We start from the raw sequence: 21,617 nt of genomic DNA, 5'->3' as shown, positions 1-21,617 counted from the left end.
TTATAGCACCATATTCTTGTTTTGTGAATGTAATAAGTTATCTTACAATTGTTATAAACTTCTGATTATGGTTTTACATTTCAGGTTTTGTCTTTCATGGTAGATCCAGTCCTCTAATGTCCCAGGAAACTCAACTATTAATTTACATTAAAGAATGAAGAACAAAAATCTAGTACATAAGTGGGGTTTGTTGACTACTGGATTGCTATCTCTGTATGGTGATCTAATAGTAACTAAGTTGTTTAACTGGGGTTCTTAAAATCATTAGTTTCTGTTTGTCTCTTTGGGCCACTCAGAATCTCCAGAGAGGAAACCATCCCTATCTCTACCTGCCATCTTCTGTATGCTTTTTGGTTGTCCAGAGAGTGTGGAAAGGGTGTGGTCACCATTCAGAATAGTCACTGAAATTCTCTTATTTTCAAAGTGGCATCTTACTCCTAGCCTCAGCTTGATTAGACTTCCAACTTTAAAGCATTTCTCACTCTGTATCCCTCCCCCGCCAACACACAAAATGCCTCCCAAAAGGGTCATAAAGAAGCATTTGATTCACTGCAAGGGATATAGTCCATCTAGGGGTCTAGCTCCTTGTACAGATTTATGAGCAGGATGTGTGTTTAGCAAGCTACCTAGTACCTACAATTTTTTAGCCTTTCCAAGATTCCGTGATGCAAGTCAGCTTGGTTTTTTATTAGGATCTCTTTTGAAAGGCAGTTGGGCTTCAGGATTTTCCAGTCTCTTAGGATAGTTACTTCTTATTCATCTGCTTTTCATCTTCCAAAAATTTGTTGTTCCCTCTTTTTCAGGTCATTTTGTTTCAAGTTTCTTTAATCATTATGAATTTCTACATTATAATTTTATTATCATCATTTTCATAGTGACTCAGAAGGAAACATAGAAAAACACATGTGTTAGATTGTCATTTTAACTGGAATTCTTTTGTCCTGTATTGGCATAATATGAATTTAAATAATGAAAATTATATGCATACAAACTATTTGAATAATATGACTATAGAAAAGAATAATATGAATGTATTATCTCCAGAATGCAGTGGGAATCCTGGAAAATATTACTTTGTTGTTATTTGTTATAGAAAGTGTCTACCATGGCATTTTTAGGTTTCATGCACTTTTTCAAAAATGCATCACTCAAATGTATTGAGGAAGGAGAGCATAATTTTATAAAAATGCTTGGTGAGTGTTATGCCAGTGGAAGTTTATGGATCTATGAAAATGTAAGGAAGAAAGATCTTAGGAACTGGAGGAGGAGATGCTTTCCTGAAGAAATGACATTTAGCTTGAGACATGGAGGATGAAAGAGAATTGGTCAGGATAAATAGATCGTGTGTGTGTGTGTGTGTGTGTGTGTGTGTGTGTGTGTATGTTTACAGAAGTTGTGGAATAGGAAAGATTGGGGAATAAAAGTGCTTTAGCCAACTGACATATTTTGAATTACTTTAAGATTAGGTATGAATAGAAAGCAAAGAGAAAGCACTGGAGAATTTTTTTATTTCTTTTTTTTCCCATTTATTTATTTTATGCATTTTTGGTTTGGGGGTACATGTGAAGAACATGCAAGATTGTTGCATAGGTACACACGTGGCAGTGTGATTTGCTGCCTATGCAAATCAAAACCACACTGAGATACCATCTCACGCCAGTCAGAATGGTGATCATTAAAAAATCTGGAGACAACAGATGCTGGAGAGGATGTGGAGAAATAGGAACACTTTTACACTGTTGGTGGGAATGTAAATTAGTTCAATCATTGTGGAAGACAGTGTGGCAATTCCTTAAGGACCTAGAAATAGAGAATTTTTAAGAATACTGAAAGGGACAGATTTTAAGTTTAGAATCGTACCTGCAGCTCCAAAATACATAAGGGACTTATACAGGGACAGAAGTGCAGACTGGAAACTGAGATAGGAGGCTGCTACTGATGCCCAAGCAGAAAAAGATTGGAGCATAGTATATGTTATGATGTGTTGAAGAGAAATGGATGAATTTTGGAAGTATTAGATACATGAATCAATGAGACTTGTCAATGAATTTGTTTTAAGAAAAGACATATAGAGAAAATTTGAGGATTATTATTATTCAGCCATTCACTTATTCATTGGACTTAGAAGCCGGGGCAATGGATGCAGCAATCCACCACCATGGCACATGTATACCTGTGTAACAAACCTGCACAATTGGCACATGTACCCCAGAACTTAAAATGTAATAAAATAAAATAAAGATAAAGGAACACTTTCTCAAAGTAAATTTCATTTGGGCTCCTAAGTGTAATATCCTACTCTCTAAGATAACTTAGAGATTATCTTCTAGTGACGGAACCTACTGAGAGTAGATTACCAGTCATTGAGATTTCAAGATACTTGTAGGTCATTCAAGTTGGAATTTTATGTAAGAAATTGGATATGCTCTTGAAGTCATGAGTTCTTCTAGACTAAATATAAAACTGAAGTCATTAGCATCAAGGTTGTAGTTGAATCCATGAGAGTAGATGAATTTACTCAAGTAGAGCATGAATATTGAGATGGACTGTAATTAATCTCTGAGGAGGACTAGCATGTAAAGGACAGGCAAAAGAGAACCCTCCTTAAGTGATTGAGACAACATCACTAGAGAAGTCAAGGAAAACAAGTCAAGTGAGCTGTCCATGAAGGAGAAGAAATAGGATTTTGAAAGAAGAAAAGAATAGTCAATTAAATACAAAATTGAAATGTTCACAGTGATTCACAATAAGATGACTGATGATCTTGAAAACCTTTCAGTGGAGTGATAGCAAAGCCCTAATTGGAGAAATCTAAAAAGTGGTTGAGAAGTGAAAATATGTAGATGGATGGTATAGACAAGATTTTCAAGAAACTTGGCTGAGAAGAAGAGAGAGGAGAAAATTGGAAGAGGAAAAGGAGGTATGAAAGAAGAAAAAGAAAGGGTTATTCTAGCTTGCTTGTGGATAGGGAGAAAATTAACCATGCTAAAAACTGTAAAAATTTTAAAGTAAAAGCAATAGAGAGGAAGAGGCAGAAAATGAGCCAAGGGTGTGGATAAAAGGTGAAATTTGAAAAGTCAAAAAAGGACTGGAGTATGTAGGCAGGTATAGAGACATTGTTTTTAGTTTTTGTTTTGTTTTTAGATAAACAAAGGGAAAGTGGAATGATGGGTGCCAGTAATGCTAAATTTTTAAGTCAGGTAGTGGATAGCTAAGGAAATATACTTCTACAGCTATTTATATTTTTGGTCAAAAGGAAGTGAATTAATCTTCTGCAAATGGAGTAGCAGAGACAATGTAGAAATTTTAAAATAGTTGCTGTGGAAGAAAGAGAAAGTGAAATATGAAAACATACTAAAATTGCTTTGTTGAGTGAAAGACTAAGCTGAAACCGATGACCGAAATTTTATCATGACATCTCATTTAAATGTTGTAGAAAGAATGCTAGCTTAAGTGACAGAAAGATCTGGATTTGAACTCTGATCAACAGTGTGGCAGTAAGTAAATCAGCTAAATTTGTTGAGACCTTATTTGTCATCTGTACAATGGGGATATTTTATCTACCTTATAGAATTGTGCAGCCCTTGGCAGATAGTCCCTATTATTTTGATTAATCGATTTTTTTTGGTGGGGTGGGGGCGGAAATTCAAGGCATACGTGGTTCCACGTTTTAGAAATATATTCTTCCAGCATTACTAAAGATATTTACTTTTTTCCATATAAATACAAAAAAGTAGCTCTGTCAATGTTTTCCATTGTGTGTTTTGTGGAGATATTAATTCTTCATGATGTTGCTAGTTACCCAGTCAAAACAGTTTCAGTGGTCAAATATTTTGAGAAGTGTTGAAATAAACATAGGTAAGTGGATTTTGATACTAAGAGACTTATCAGTGTCATTAGAATACCCATGCACTGTATGAATTTTCACAGTAAACATACAATGTATGACAGTACTCAAGGCTTTTGGATCAAGATTTACCTTTTCTTGGGACAAGACAAACTACCAATGTTGCACAGAAATCCTTGGCAAATATTCCTCCTTGTCAGAGACTCCTTTAACGGGAATAAACAGGAGTATTAAAAGACCCTATAAATGGTAGAATGCTGTGGCTCTCTTAATATTGAGACTCCATGATGTGAACTGTTAATTTCATCGTTCACTTATTCACATGTTTATTCTTTCACATCTTTCCTTTGCATATGCCTTGAGTGGTGGGCTGAAGCTGGCTTGTATTGCCTCACAAGAGACCACTGTTAAATTTTCAGGAATTTTGTGAGCCAGTTGATGTCATGTTGATAGCTTGAAAACGATCATGGTGGGAGTATTTTCACCACAGAAATGGGCAAACATTACAAATTGGAGTTGTTGTTGTTCTTTTTTTTTTTTGGGAGAGCCAGTTGTTGAACATGTATCAGCACACCACTGAAACAGAGTTGAGGCAACACAATATTAAGGTGAATCTGACATGCTTTCTGCATTCCAGGGACTTGCTTCTGCTGAGAAAAAGAATTGACCCAAATAAATACAAAAAATAATAGAAAGTAGACGATGGAAAGTAGGTGAAGAGGGAAAAATTACCTATTGGTAATTATCATGTTCACTATTTGGGTAATGGGTATATTAGGTGCCCAATCCACAACAATATTCAGTATCACCTATGTAGCAATCATGTGCACATTCTGTTTAATTTCCGAATCTAAAATTAAATTGTTTAATTTTAAAAATAAAAAGTGAGTCTTAATAATTATAACAAATAACATCTTTAAAATACTTGCTATATGTTGGGCATTGTTCTAGGTCCTCCTCAGGTCTTATCTATAGAATCTTAGAAAAAAGACTTCAGTGAGGGAGATCATATTACTACCTTGTGTATATAACGGAGAGAGAAACTGAGGCACAGAGATGGCAAATAATTTTTTAACAAAATTATCTTGTTGGGTGGCAGAACCAATCCATAATTCTAACTCAGCATGTTGGACTCTAGAACTCAGGCCTCAAGACTAATGCTTCATGACTTCTTCCATGCATTAAGAGATGGCCACATAAAGCAGTGTGGACATTCTGATGTGGGAAAAAGAAAAAACACAGAGCTGAGGAAAATGGCAGCCGTCTGCATAAACTTCATTTGTGCCTGCCATGAGTAAACACAACTCATTTTCTCCACCTGGACTTTTTACACAAGCACAAAAGAGTGAGCTGAGGTGAACCATGGCATTAGGGGACTAAACTACAATTGTCCTTCTCTCTGGCCTTTAGCCAGATCCCCTGCTTTAGGCCATGTCATTTTCCTCTGAGGTATGCACAAGGTATCCTCGTGTCACATCTGTTCCTGCTTTGTGGGTCCACTGAAAAAAAATCACTGATTTTATTTTCCAAGGGAGACCCTTTTAAGAAAGACCGGATACTGGGTAGCCAGGAGGGAAACCTGTGTACGTCCTTAAAACTAAACCTTTCAGCATTAGCATTCATAAAGCATATTTTGCAATATGTGCTCTGACTGTAACATCTCCCCACCGACCCCTGTTCAGGTTTAGAATTTCAGAAACATCACAATGCCGCATTCCTTCTCTGCAAAGAAAATCGAACCTGTATGTCTATATTACACATCCGTATGCAAAATCTTCACAGATAAGATGGGCTTTTCTCTGGCTTTTCACCAGAACAGCCTCCAGCTTTAAAATGGCCTTGCATTTTTTGAATTCTGGTTTTTTAATGAAAGGGCGTTCTTTTGCTAAGAGCCTTTGTTTGAAGTGAGTAGTGTTTTGGTAAGCATTATTTCTAAAATTCTTCCATATCATTTTATATATTCACTCTCTTAAAATACTCATTGTGTACAGCTGGATGTGGTTATAGACAAATTCTATATCTACACAGAAACTGATATGTGAAAGTAAATTGTAATTAGTAAACAATTTTCAGAGCAATGTGTGTAACTCCTTGAAATGGAACATTCTGGATTTATTTTCCTTTTCTTTTATGGTAAATTAGTGGTAATTTGGTTATCAGATAGACATATAACAATCTCCTAGCCGTGTAAGCAACATCCTTTACTTCAAGCAGCTAAGGAACTATTTAGCTGCTAAGCTATGGTGTGTCCTAGTGTGATCTTTACTTTCAGGAAGCCCACTCGGACAACTCTGCGGAGAATTGGTTATAGGGAAAGACCTTGAAAGAAGAGATCAAAGAAAAGATGAGGACACAAAACATCCCTCACATTATTCACCAAATTAATTAGGATGGGGAGAGACCTTCCTTTTAGTCCTTTTTGACTATCCTGTTTAAGACAGGCTCTTGGCTCTGAATTTATTATGGTGGATATAACATTCCTATCCCATTTATGGCTATGGTGTGTGCTTTTATGAGGCGAATTCTCCTTTTATGAGCTCTTATCTTGCCTCCCTAACCATATACTAGAAACTCTTTGTGGACAGAAAACATGCTTTGCAATTATACATGTTCTCCTGTTTAGTCCAATACTTTCTACACTTTCTACTCAATAAGCATTAATTGCACTATTACAGGTAATGTTCTCTCTCTCTTTCTCTCTCTCTCTCCCTCCCTCTCTCTCTCTCTCTCTCTCTCTCTCTCTCTCCCCCTCTCTCTCTCTCTCTCTCTCTCTCTTTCTCTCCCCCTCTCTGAGTCTCACTCTTTTTCTTGTATCCTTTGCACAATCTGCGTTGGCCACCCTTGATGATTTGGTATGCTGGATACCTTCAAGTTCTCCATCTCCATTTATTTGTTGAGACGGATCCACTTGTTAGAGATATAATGCCTGAGTTTCTACTTCCAATTGCATGACCATTCTTGTAGGACTCAGGGAAAAACATTAACTAATCTCAACCTCAATTTTCTTATTTATAAAATGCAATTATTAAATGGAATGTATGCAAAGAGCTTGGAATGGTGCCCTACATGTATTAGGCATTTAATAAATATAATTTTCTTTCCCTTTCCCTACTTTTCTACCTCCTTTTTGCCTGTCCCATGCCAGCTATCTCAATGGCCTTTGTCTTGCGGGATTGCTCATCCTTTCTTCTTGCAAGGAAAACAAAATTAATTAATACAAAGCAATTGTAATTTCATTTTTAAAAAGACATGCTTGGTTGGAAAATAATGATGCACTGTGATATTGCACCACCTGACTCTGACAGTTGATTAAAATACAAAGCCATGTCTTCATTTACTTGCCCAGTTTCTTAGACATGTTTACGTCCTGCAGCAATTCATTGGAAAACAAATTGATCATCACGAAATGGGAAACTGTTTACTTAAACAAGAGGACAATTGGAAAGAGGGTTATGGAGTACCATTTATTATGTATTCCTCAGTCAGAGTAACCCTGGAGAGTGTCTGTACAAGTGTGCATGCTAAACGCTCGTTTACTGAATACCTTCAAGACTTCAAACCAGGCAGTAGGTGCTGCAGGTGACTTTAAGGTAAAAAACAGCATCTTTGATCCAAAGGGGTCAAACAGAAAAGACAGACATGCTAAAGCTACATGACAGTGCAGTGGGATAAGGGTTTTCTGCTGGGAACATAGGAAGCTCTGGAAATGCAGGGAAGAAAACAAGAGACAGAGAAGGTTCCTAGAGGGAGTGATGAGAATATAAACGGAGGAAGCGAAAGCATGTGCAGCATTAGCACTGGATGAATCCTTAGAGGTTTTCTGGCCCAAACCCTGCTAAGCCAGGTCACTAATGGCTAGAAAATATCCAAGCTCACATTCTTTGCAATTTACATATGAGTCTGTCGGATATGGACAGATGTAGCAGGCTGTTTCTGGGTTCAGACACTGAAATGGAGTTCAGCATATAAGATGTTTATTAGGGATCAATACCCATGAAAGGAAGAGGGAGGCTACAGAATTGATAGTGAGATAAGTCAGAGGCCATACAGGTCTGATAAGGTTCAGCCAATACAGAAGAGAGCTTGTCAGAGGGCCCTGCATTAGGAGAAATAACAAGACTTTATACCTTGCCTCCCCTAGTCTCTGAATGCAGACTGTCCAGGGAGGATATGAGCTCAATGAGGCAGTTTTCTGTAGCCAAGTTAGACCCTGAAGTTGCTGACAGTTGGAGGCCGTCTGTTGACTGTATTCTTTATACCTGGGAACATTCTCTTCCTTAAAAGGGTAGAATATTTAGGTAAAATATCTTTGTGTCTACCAGAACAGAACTGGATTCAACTAATGTTTACTGAAAACTTACTATGTGCTAGATACTGTGCCAAGAAATTTTATATACATTATCTTATTTGATCTTCCCAGCATGATTGGTTATGCCACCTGTTAGTTCACAGGTTCATGGCCAGTTTATTCACGGCATGACATGTCAACAGCAAAACCACTTTCAGGTGCAAATTCTGAACAATCTGAGAGCATTTACAGGCATCACTTATAGCTGACATCGGCAACAGGCATTCCAACCCCTACTTGTCTTAGGAGGGAGCTAAAAGAGAATCAGACTATGCTTTAATTTAAGAAGAACTGTCAAATCTGAGTCCAAAGGAGCAATGTCTGAGTTAAGTTTACTTCTTCATCTGAGTGGTTTTCAGTGATTATTGAGCCAATAGACCATTTATATCATGCAAAGGTGAGATGCAAACATCTTTCCAAGTTTGGAAAAAGATCCCTGAAATTGACCACTCTAATCTCTTCATAGAAATGAGGAATCTTTTCTATAATGTTCTGGGCAAGTGAATATTTGTATAAGTGAATATACAAATATTTCTAATGACTGGACACTCACAACCTCACAATGTTTCCCCTTCTGATTGCATTTCTGCTATTCTCTAGAGTCACAAAGAATAAAACCAACTTCTCTTCTTTTTAGTTATTTTGTTTTTGTTTTGATGAGAGCTGCCTTTATGCAAACTTCTTTTCTTTCCCCTAAATTGCTAATCCTGATTTTAGCAACTACTCTGACCTTTCTTCAACCACCCAATCTGTATAAGATTTTCTTCCTCATTCATATAGTTGATACAATAATATCCAACAAAGAAGATTGTGAGGCTTAAACAAAACATGCCATTTACATGGTAAACACTCAATAAACAGTAGCCATTATGATCAATGATATTAATGTTCCTTTTATACTCATGGCAATCCTGATGGTCAATGAATTAGAGCACAGTACATTTCTTCATATGAACACAATACTTCCATTACAAAGATCATCAATATACATAAGTTACTTTTGCTTATGGCTTTTTCCTCCCAAATAAAATGTGCTTTGCATCTAGCTATGATGCTCTAGTCTTTGTGTGCACCTGAATGTTTATGGGGTACCAGAATCTCTTATATGCTCTTCCTTGCTATTTGGCATCTTAAAATATATTGGATAATTTGCATTCACTTGGAGTGACAGTCTCATCCAGAAATCACACATGTGTGTGGGTCATAGTCAGTCTTTTAATTCAGTTTTCTAAGTAATGTTCTTTATTACATCACAGAGACACTTCACAGTGTATGGGTTATGGCCTGCTTGAAAATCCAATAGCTTTTCTCCCTGGAGGGAAGGAGACTTCAAACACACACACACACTCACTCACACACACTTTTCTTTAATTACAGGAGTTATATATACCCTTAACTGAGAATTTCTTGCTTAAAATACTGCAGTTAGTAGTCTTAGTAATTCAGGAATCAGGGTAGGAGGGATCCATTTTTGTGATCTGTCTTCTGGGCAGAGACAGTAGAATTGAAAGTAAAAAGACTAAATGGGTAGTGGATTCATCATAAGGGAGTTAGTGAAACTTGTAAGAAAATTCTCATCTCTTCCATATTAGGAGAGGCTAATATTCTTAGAATAACGAATGAAATCATGGGTGCTCAGAACAGAGCACCTAATTTTAAAGCTAATGCATGTTCTATTAGCTGCATATGTCAGAACACTCTGATTCATAACTCCACGAGACCCAGAGCTATCTGTCCCAAGGGAGAGCAAAAATAGAAAAGAAAAAAAAAACACACACACACAATGTTTTGTTATGTCTTCGACCAATCCTAGACACATGGAAAAATTTGTTTGCTTCATTTGACTTGCAATCTTTTAGCCAGTCTATTATCTACACACAAACATGCTATTATAACATGAGTCCAGGCCATCATTTTTTCCCTCTCTTTAATAACTAGTATGAGAGCCTCTCAATTTAATTTAATTAATTTATTTATTTTAGAGGTAGACAGTCACCATACTGGGCCTTTGTAAGCTCTCGTTGGAAAGCCTGGTTGGACTTCCTGGGAAATAGTGACCTTTCACCCCTTTGGGTTGTTAAGCTGGTAGCCTGCAAGCCTAGAGTGTCAGTAAAATCTTTTATTTATGGTTTTCATCATGACTTTTTAAAAAATTATTTAAGTTCCAGATACATGTGCAGGATATGTGGGTTTGATACATAGGTATACAGGTGCCATGGTGGTTTGCCACACCTATCAACCCATCATCTAGGTTTTAAGCCCCACATACATTAGGTATTTGTATTAATGCTCTCCCTCCCCTTACCTCCCACCCTGACAGGTCTCAGTGTGTGTTATTCCCTTCCCTGTGTCCACGAGAACTTCTCAATTTTAATAGTCACTTTATCTTCCTGTGTCCAGATTATCTTACTTTGTTTGTATCCTCCACACAAGTATTTCCCAAACTCAGGTATTCAGACGTAGGGTTGCACTTGATGCAGAATTGGCTAAAAGTACCAATTGTTGGGTCATACCATTAAAAAACCAGAATGTATATAGCCTGCCATTGAGCATAGGCATCAGCTTATATGTAGTTGTTCATTTATTCAGTGGCTCAGTTATATCTGGGGACTTTCTCTAAGATATTACAAGTTGGACCTCCACAATTCTCTACCTAGAATGTACTGTGTTAGTTCCATGGTGCCTCTTTGATGCCATGAAAACCTTAACACAAATATAGCTTTTCATGATCTTTCACTATAAATTCTATCATAGCAGTATTTTTTAAACTTTATTTTGAGCTCAGGGGTACAACTGTAGGTTTGTTACATAGATAAACTATGTCATGGGGGTTTGTTGTACAGATTATTTCCTCACCCAGGCACTAAGCTTAGTACCCATTAGTTATTTTTCCTGATCCTCTCCCTTCTTCCACCATCCACCCTCCACAAGGGCCCAGTGTGTGTTGCTCCCCTCTATGTGTCCATGTGTTCTCATTGTTTAGCTCCCACTTGCAAGTGAGAACATGTAGTATTCTGTTTGTGTATGAGTTTGCTAAGAATAGTGAACAGCAATATTTTTAATCTCCTAAATATTTTGCTGACAATTTATGAGGTTCTGAAGAAGAGTAATATAGTATAGCAACAGTATTTCACTTGGAATATGCCCATTGAATGTGTCTCCTACTCCAGGGACTTCCTCCTTATCTTCAGCACCATCTGGGTTATTCCCAACACTTGATGCTGAGTCTTCCTTCAAATAGTTTGAATTTTTACATTGGCCTTCCTCTCACCTTAATTATTCAAGATAGACTCTTTCTTCTCTGTAATACGTGACCAGGAACCCAGGACTGACTTTTACTATAAAGTATATTTTTTAAAAAAGCAAACATATTCGTTGCATCAGTCATAACTCTAGGAACTCTCTTACCTGAAAAAAAAAATCTCCATCCATTCTTCAAGTGTCCCAGTGGAGACTCTGGGTGGTGCCTCCCACCCCACATTTCCTTTCCCACTGTCTTAGCAGAAGTTCTCCATGAGGGCTTCAACCATGTAACACACCTGTGCCTGGACATCCTGGGCATTGTCATACATCCTCTGAAATCTAGGTGGAGGTTACCAAACCTCAGTTCTTTACTTCTGTGTACCCACAGGCTCAATACCACATGAAAGCTGCCAAGGCTTGGGGCTTACACCCTGTGAAGCCATCGCCCAAGCTGTTATCTTGGCCCCTTTTAGCCATGGCTGAAGTACCTGGGATACAGGACCCCAAATCCTGAGGCTGCATACAACAGGGGCGCCCTGGACACAGCACCAAAACACGTATTTTCGTCCTAGGCCTCCAAGTCTGAGATGGGAGGGGCTTCAGCAAAAGTCTCTGAAGTGGCCTGGAGACATTTTCCCATTGTCCTGGCAATTAGTATTTGGCTCTTTGGTACTCATGCAAATTTCTTCTTTCTTTTCTTTGCAAATTTCTTCTTTCTTTTCGTTCTGGCTTGAATTTCTCTCCAGAAAATGAGTTTTTCGTTTCTACTGCATCATAGGGCCGAACATTTTCCAAATTTTTATGCTCTGCTGCCTCTTGAACACTTCGCCACTCAGAAATTTCTTTCTCCAATTGATCTACACTATCTTTCTCAATTTCAAAGTTCTACAGATCTCTAGAGCAGGGGCAAAATGCCACCCGTCTATTTGCCTAGGAAGAGTGACCGTACTTGAGTTCACAAGTTCCTCATGTCCATCTAAGATCACCTCAACCTGGAGTTTATTGTCCATATCACTATTAGCATTTTGCTCAAAGCCATTCAACAAGTCTCTAGGAAGTTCCAAACTTTCCCACATCTTCTCCTAAGAGAAGATGTCTCCTAAGCCCTCTGTCTCTAGGAAGTTCTACACTTTCCTACATTTTCCTATCTTCTTCTGAGCCCTTCAAGCTGTTCCAACCTCTGCATGTTAACCAGTTCTGAAGTCATTTTCACATTTTCAGGTATCTGTACAGCAGCGCTCCATTCTGCATGCCAATTTTCCATATTAGTTCATTCTTATGCTGCTATAAGGTCATATATGAGACTGAGTAATTTATTTTCAAAAAAGAGGTTTAATGGACTCACAGTTCTACATGGCTGGGGAGACTTCACAATCATGGCAGGTAAAGGAATAGCAAAGGCACATCTTATAGGGTGTCAGGCAAGAGAGCATGTGCAAGAGAAAACCATCATATCTCATGAGACTTCTTCACTATTATGAGAACAGCACAGGAGAAACTGACACTATGATTCAATTACCTCCCACCAGGTCCCTTCCATGATATGTGGGGATTATGGAAGCTAAAATTCAAGATGAAAGTTGGGTTGGGGACGCAGCCAAACCAAATCACCAAATGTGTTTTGGCTGGGGCACGCCAACATAAATATTAATTGCTCTAATGTGAGGTAACTGACCAGTGTAAGAATTAATTATCTATGGGTATATGGATAGTTAATTCTTACACTTCATCTATGGGTGAAGAAAGAAAACCATTGCTAGTTAAAACCAAAATTGCCTTCTCAAGAGAATAGGATTTGCTAAATGAGAGATATTTTAGTTGCCCAGGGCTTCTTATTGGTGTTTGTTATGCTGTATAAGAAGGCATGGAACTCAACGCAGGCATAAGTCTTTTGAAGACCCAATTTGCTCAGTCCACCTAGTAAGCAATGTTCTTTTCTAGAGCTCATTACTTCACAATCCCCTTCTTTAGAATTCCTAGGATATGCTTTTTATTTTTTTTTCTTTAGGTATTTGACTGTCATAATGGAGCAAGAAGAGCAAAATGTAAGCACTAATTCAGGCCTTAAACAAAACAATAACATGTGGTGTGTGAGCTTGAATTGTTCTTTACTTTAAGGATTTTCCAAGTCTTAACCAAGTCTCTTACCAGGCAAGGACTTTCCTTCATACACATTATTTGTCTGTCTAGATGGAGGTGGGGTTTATGATGCATCGTCTGTTATGATCTCTCAATAAAAGCCTCTGCCTCATATGCTGGGTTTTAGTCACAGCTGAAAGCATTATGGAAATTGTTTTTTTTTTCTTTTTTCCATTATCATATATCTTTTCCTTTACTGCCCTAAAAAGGTGCTAACTTGACTCTTGGCAATGAAGGGCAGTTTTTCTTATCTGGGTCTAGGTCACAGCATGCTAATGTAAGAGATTAGGGGGATGCTAAATTATCCCATTTCTTTAAAAAATGACACATAAAAGGTATTTCACATGGTAGCACCAACCAAATCATATCTGACCCATCCCACTAGTGACATTTATGGAGAAACAGGGCTATTGTTGGCTGCTTGCAGAGAGGAAAGTGTCTTTGTCATATAATTGATATTCTCAAATCTTGTAAACATCATGCCCTCTAGAGAGCTATATTTTAGAGTCCAATGAGGTTATGGTATGTTCAGAAATTTTGGGGAGTTGGCAAGAGGATTTGCAGTGCTGAATATGTAGCCCTTGGGTACCAAATACTCAAGACTAGATGTTTGATTATCTGTGTCTTTGTGAATGCAACCTCAAGTGCCAAGATTTGAATCAGATATATTAGAAAGGTAGTTTCAACTCCTGAAATAACAGAACAGTGATTCTCAGTCTCTAGTGTGCATCAGAATCACCCAGAACCTTATTGAAACAGATTCTTGGACTCCTACCTCCAAGATTCTGATTCAGTGAATTTATGGTGGGGCTTCAGAATCTGTAATTCTAGGAAGCCTCCAGGTAATACGGAGATGCTGAATTATTACCGAAATGATGACATAGACTATGTTAGGAGACAAAATATAAGGTACCCCTGCTTTCTGATGTACGTTATATATTTTTATAATTTCTATTAGAGATTGAATGTTTGTGGAGGGGTCCCTTCCTTCAATTGCTCATATTGTCAAACATATTGAAGGCTTTAAGATTTTGCACCTGATGTTTAATCTGACTGAAACCTCTTTCATTATCTGCTGGTGTGGCTCATTTTCTTTAAGCCTCAGTTTAAAGGACATTTTCTGTGGAGATTTTCCTCAGTTCTTGTTTGCTGAGGAACTTTCATTGTGCTCCCTGAACATTCTGGACTTTCTGTATTACTCATTATCTTTCACATTGTTAATCATATGTCTTACTACTTAGATAGAATCTTCATGAAGTTCTAGACTTTCTCTAGCAAGCTCACTATTACATCCTCAAAATCAAGCAACAGAATTAGCACTTGGTAGTTGTACCATAAATATTTACTAACTGCACAAAAGACTCAAAACTCTAAGAAACAGAACAGAGCCATATAGCCCTTCAGAAATCATATAGTTAACTGACCCATTGTCATAGTGGGGACATAGGACCCAGAGAGAAAAATAAGATGGGTTTATATATCCCAAATAGTGCACACTCCCTTCTTATTTCTTTTCCCTAGCCCCAAATTTGTGAAATTTGAACATCATCAAAAAGACGACAAGAATTTGATGCGCAAATAGCAACTAGTTTAAATACAGGTAACCCAGTGTCTGTCATCTCCAGACTTCCTCACTGAAAGAGAGTATGAAGTTAGGGCACATTTCTATCACTGTATAAAACTGGTTAGCTCATTGCTCCTTCCTACAGAGTTGCAAGACTTCAGTATGCCTCTGTCCCCAAAAATCTTCATGTAGCTTCTGGGTATCCTAGGTTTAGTCTCCCCTAAAAGCAGATTTTAACTAGAGAATTGCATGAAGGTATTTGTTGGGGAGTGCTTTCTGTAGAGGCATGAGGTAAGCAACATGGACAGAAGGAGAGGTAAAAAGGCAACTTTGTAGGGTATAAAGAAGAAGTGGAACTAGATTTTCTGGAAGTGGTCAGAAATTGATACAATCACCTCTCGTGATTGCGCATTCTATTTTTTCTTGTTTAAGCAAATGTTCACAGCATAGGCTCAAATGAAGCCATTTTGGAATAGATTTCTATACATTAGGAAGATTCTGGGAATGAAGGTGCCAGGTCTAAACAAGCTATATTGAATAACATGGATTGAGCAATATGTCGCAGGACCTACATTCATTATCACTTATTTCTCACCACAGTTTTATGAGGTTGATTTTACAAGGGATAAGAGATAAATACTTCTAATGAGTTAGGTAAGAAAGAGCCACAAAGGCCACACATTTTTCAAAAAGCTCATACATTTACGACATGGAGTAGCTACAAATAGAACCTAGATTTGTCTACTTGTATAAAAGCTCATGGTTTCACTGGAATCCATTGCCAGAAAGGTGAGAAGAAGTGAAATCAAATTAGATAAGCAGCAGTAAAAGAACCTGGGAGGGTTTGACATGGAGAAGTTGAGGCTTATGACAGAGGGAGAGAAATAATCAGCATTTTCAATCCTTGCAGAACTATCATCTATATAGAGAGAAGATTAGCATTGAAGAGGACCAGGACTGTAGCACGGCAAGTGGAGCTCAATGTTAGAATTGGTATTTTGATGATTAGAATTGTTGAAAAATATAATGGGGGTACCTACGGGAGCAATGATTAGATAATTATTGAACCCTGGTTCTCTTGTGTGGGAGACACAATGGTGAACATGTCACAACCATGTGGTCAGAGATCTTACAGTTTGATAGGGAAACAGAATCAGGTAAGTGTTCCATTATTGTAAATCGTCAAGCTGGACACTGACATGGTGACCCAGTTAGTTGTGAAACCAAGTATCCAGTTGGAACTGACAACTTTAATGCTTACAAATTACAATTTGAAAAATCCAGGTGTTTCCTAGCATGTCAATAGGTGGCCAGAAGGAAAATTATTCTGCAATCAAGTGAGTTTAGGGAACAAATAAAGTCAAACAATTATCTCTGTGAGATTTATCAGAGCTTTGAAAACAGACATTGTGGCTCTCTACAGATTTTAACTGACCATAAAATCCCTTTCCATGGACACTTATTAATATGGAATTAGAGAAAGTCTAGTGAGGTCATAATCTCAATTGTTTAATCATTCTGAAATTCTCTAGTGTTTCAAGCACAAAATGAATCAAGGAAATTAAAATTTTGTACTAATCTTGGAAAAAAATTCACTGGCTCTTCTTAAACGATTTCCTTCTATTTTCTGAGCTGCCGTTTAGTGTCACTGGCCGATAAAAAAATATTGCTGGAACTCTTCATCTCCAATATATTGTGGTTGTATGGAGGCTTCATGGCACAAAGATGAGTTTCACCCACTTGATAGTTCTCCTGGCTCTGCTTTCTTCTAATGCTAGCAAGTGTCCAACCTGGTAGCTTTGAGTGAGTGCATATCGCTTCTGGTTCCTGTTCTGCTGGATAGCAGCTTGAAGACAGGAAGCCAAAAAGACCTCCCATTCTGGAAGTTTCCTAATTGGTTTTGCAGACCTCAGCAATTCAAAATGTTTGAAGACACTGCAGAGATGTGCAGTTCTGCAGCTGACCTCTCTCAAATAGTATATAATTTTGAAAAAACTTGGAGCTCCTCCATAAAGTCGTATTTCAGTTGCACATTTTAGGCATGTGATTTCAGCCAAAAGCCATAATATAGCACGGCTGAGGATTTTTTCTTTCAAAAATATGCATTTGGACAAAACTTAGGAACCTAAAATCACAGGAATTGAATGTACCTTCTATGTTAACCGAAGTGCTACAGATCCAATAATGAATCATAGAAATGTGGAGTGTGATGTCTTCCTAGGGATTTGCCAGTTCAAAGTTTCATATAAGACTTCAATCTTCCTTATGTATCTGTGAAGTCTTTACTATCCTCCTTGACCACATTTTTGAATCGCATGTTATTATTTTATATTTTTATTTGATTTTTTAAAAAGTTTTAATCAACTGTTATTTTAAGTTCCAGGGTACATGTGCACGATGTGCAGTTTTGTTACATGGATAAATGTGTGCCCTGGTAGTTTGATGCATAGATCAACCCATCACCCAGGTATTAAGCCCAGCACCCATTAGCTGTTCTTTCTGATGCTCGCCACAACCCTGCCTCCTCAACAGGCCCCAATGTCTGTTGTTCCCCTGCAATGTGTCCAAGTGTTCTCACCATTCAACTCCCACTTATAAGTGAGAACATGCAGTGTTTGGCTTTCTGTTATTGCATTAGTTTGCTGAGGATGACAGCTTCCAGCTACGCCCATGTCCCTGCAAAAGGCGTGATCCTCATTACATTTTATGGCTGCATAGTATTCCACAATATACATAATTACCACATTTTCTTTATCCAGTCTACTGTCGATGGGCATGTAGAGTAGCATATTACTTCTGAGGCAGACCAATTTTGATATCATGCAACTGTTCTTATATGGTTGGCCTCTTTTTCTTACATGTATGTGTTCTATTATGTCCAACTGTATTTCTTGCTCAGTATTCTGAGGAGAAAAAAGGTGAAAAATCTATTCTCTCCTTTCTAAACTGGTCTTGAGTTTTTAAAACAAAAAAGGCATCTCCCTCTATGATATTTTAATCTTTCAACATAAACATTCCCTGCTTCTTCATTAGAAGTAATGAGACCAACCAGAAGAAAGCACAGCCTTTGAATTTAGAAAGTCCCAGAGTTCTAAACGCTTCTGTTCCACCTGAACACCAATGACTTGGAATTCTCTACTTAGTGTTGCTGAGCCTCACCTTTCAGATTTTTAGATAATGGAAATAATGACTATATAACAGGATTATTGTAAGGAATAAATAAGGCAAGTACATGAAGCCTTCTCTATGGTAAGCAATCAGTACACTATATTCTTCCCATTAGCTTTTCTTCTCTCTTTATACAAATATGATATGATATGATATATGATATGACATGAGTGCATACCCCTTTGACATGCAAAGTCTCTGCTTATCTCCCAAGAAAGCCCAGGGTCTGGAGGTAAACATAATTCTAGAAAAATTGCCAAGCTAGCATCTTACCTCCTTGACTTAGGCCATTACATGTCTATTATTGCAAGCATTCTATAGTACTAAAACATATGATTTTTCTTCAGACATTATAATGCAGACCAAAGAAAGAAGACCTTGAAAATTTTTCAATACAGTATTAATATTGGTGAGAGTGCATTTGAGGAAGTCAAAGCAGCCAGTGTACTCAGACAATAACTAATTTCCTTAAGGATTATTTTATTATGCACTCAGTGTTCTGAAATGCCAATATCTGCAGATGCAGTGTGATTACTTTGCCTTTTTCATTTCAATTATTCTTTAAGAAGAGTGATCATTTTTCATTATACAGTAAAAACTTGTATGTTCTGGACTAACATAATAGAACAAAACAACAAAACATCTCTCTGTGAAGTCTGACGTCAGATTTAATCAGGTTGGAGGCGATGCAGGTCACTGGTTGGGAATGTGGAGGCCTGGGTCTGGTCCCAGCTTTGCACTGAATTGACATGTTGCTTTTTGTAAGCCAAAGCTTGTCTTTTTGTGATCCTCAGTGTCTCTCATCTGAGCATTAAGGGTAGAATTAGGTGATTACTATGAACTCTTCTACACTCTTTATTCTAGTGTTTCAGCAGGAAAGAGCCTAATCAGGAAAGCTAGGCTTAACAGGCAATCCAAGGAGTTTCCTGTAAGAGGGGAGCAGAAAATGCCCATTTAATCTTAGAAGATGTGCAGACACAGAAGATTGAGTTTGGAAATTGGGCAGATGAACGTTACCTCTTTTCAGTCTGAGAGGGGAAAGCAACATGATCAAGATCTATGCAAATCAAGCTACCTACCAGTAAAGAACCAGGAACGATGTCTCTTGCCTCCCAGGCCAACTTTCTTTCTATCGTATCCCTCTGTCCCCAGAAACTATTCAGATATGTCTCTGTTTCTTTTGTCTCATCTGTCTATAATTCTGCATCAATAGTAAATAGAAATGTAGAAAATGTATGACATTCATGGCACATCATCTTCGGATGTTATGACAAAATGAAGAACGTAGCTCTAAAATTTAGCTCTTTCATTAGGTAAGTTTTACATTTGAAAGCATATTTCTCTCTCTTAAAAAATTATCCTGTAAAGTAGTACAAATTCTTTCCACAAAGTTTCCTAGGTTGTATGCTCTAAACTGCATATCTATAATTTGAATTTCTCTTATAAAATCTATTTGATTAAAAATATGGAAAAGCATGGTATCATAGAAAAAAATATAGAATCAAGAGGGATTCAGAGTATGACTTATTGATGCTGCTTCCTAGGAGTGCTATGACCTTGAACAAATATTTCACTAAAATAAGCCTCAGTTTTCTTATATAGAAAGTATATAAAATGCCTCAGTTTCTTTATAAGAAAAGGATAAAGTGCCCATCTCATAGAGTTGTTGTAAGACTTAAACAAGATGGGATACTAAAATCCCTTTCATAGTGGATCTTAAAGAATTTGCAATAGGTATTTTAAGTAAGAATTGACCCAAAGAAAAATTTTGTAAACATTACTCTGCATGTCCTTCAGTGAGGCTTATTTGAATCATTTTTAGCCAGAGTTCCTAATTCCCAGGATGTATCTGAAAAAAAATCTTTCAATGACTTGAATTTATATTTTGGCATGTGAACTATCAACAGCCTAAAAGTCAGGTTCTTTCACCTTTCCTAATTTAAAGTTCTCTCAAATAATATAGTTCAGTTGCACACCAATTTTTCTATTTCCTTTTTTTGCTCATAAAAAGGAAAATTTAAAATCTCTATACTTCAGCCAGGTACGGTGGCTCACGCTTGTAATACCAGCACTTTGGGAGGTCAAGACAGGTAGATCGCCTGAGGTCAGGAGTTCAACACCAGTCTGGCCAACACGGTGAAACCCTGTCTCTACTAAAAATACAAAAATTAGCCAGGCATGGTGGTGCACACCTGTGATTGATCCCAGCTACTGGTGAAGCTGAGGCAGCAGAATCACTTGAGCCCAGAAGGAGGAGGTTATGGTTATGGTGAGCCGAGATGGCACCACTACACTCCAGCCTGGGTGATAGAGACTCTGTCTCAAAAAAAAAAAAAAAAAAAAATCTGCACTTCAACATATTTTATAAATCCACAAAATAGACATCTACAGAGAGAGACAGTAAGGAGACAGGAATATCCAATTCACTCCACTTTCATTTTTGGGCTAAGGAAGAGGAGGAGAGAAAAATTTCTCTGATAGTCTTAAGTGTAAGCGATTCAAAGCTATGTTAATACTTGAATATATGCCCGAGACAATGCAATTAAACAGGTGGATGCTGCCTTTTCACTTTCAAAAACATTTGCACAATGTGGTGGGTTACTCAAAACAGATCATTGTCTGTTTTTTCCCCTCTAATACCAGAAAAGTTTAAAGAGAGAGTGACAGGAATTACAGAACTCCAATTTTGTGTCATGCCCACGTCAGGCTCTCAATAATCCTTAGCCCATTAAGTCATCATATCTTAGTGAGTTAGATAGTTTGGTGCTCATTTTACAGTTGAGAAAACTTGAGCCCAGAGAGAGAAATTATTTTTTTTTCAAATTTTCATAGCTTTAAAATTTAAATCTTTCTTAAATTCGAAATAGGTCTAGTAAGATTTTAACTCATATTTCTTGGTTTGCTTAGCCAGAATGCCATTCTTTAAGCTTTAAAGCCACAAAGGTCCAGAATTTAAAGATTGATTTTTTTTTTCGTTTTGCTATGTTTTCTCAAAATTCATCTTTTCCACTTTCCATGTCATGCTATGGATATGATTACAGGCATGTGCCACCATACCCAGCTAATTTTTGTATTTTTTTTTTTTAAGTGGAGAAGGGGTTTCACCATGTTGGCCAGTCTGGTCTAAAACTCCTTACCTCAGGTGATCTGCCCACCTTGGCCTCCCAAAGTGCTGGGATTACAGGCGTGAGCCACTGCACCCAGCCTAAAGTTTCTAAACAGTTCTAGTGAATGCATATATAAAAATCTATATTATGAATAGGATCACCTTGATTTGCCCCATATTCTGATACATGAAAATTTAATAC

Source organism: Cebus imitator, unplaced genomic scaffold, assembly GCF_001604975.1.
Source record: "Cebus imitator isolate Cc_AM_T3 unplaced genomic scaffold, Cebus_imitator-1.0 Scaffold320, whole genome shotgun sequence".
Taxonomy (NCBI): domain Eukaryota; kingdom Metazoa; phylum Chordata; class Mammalia; order Primates; family Cebidae; genus Cebus; species Cebus imitator.
Note: the sequence above shows the minus strand (reverse complement) of the source record.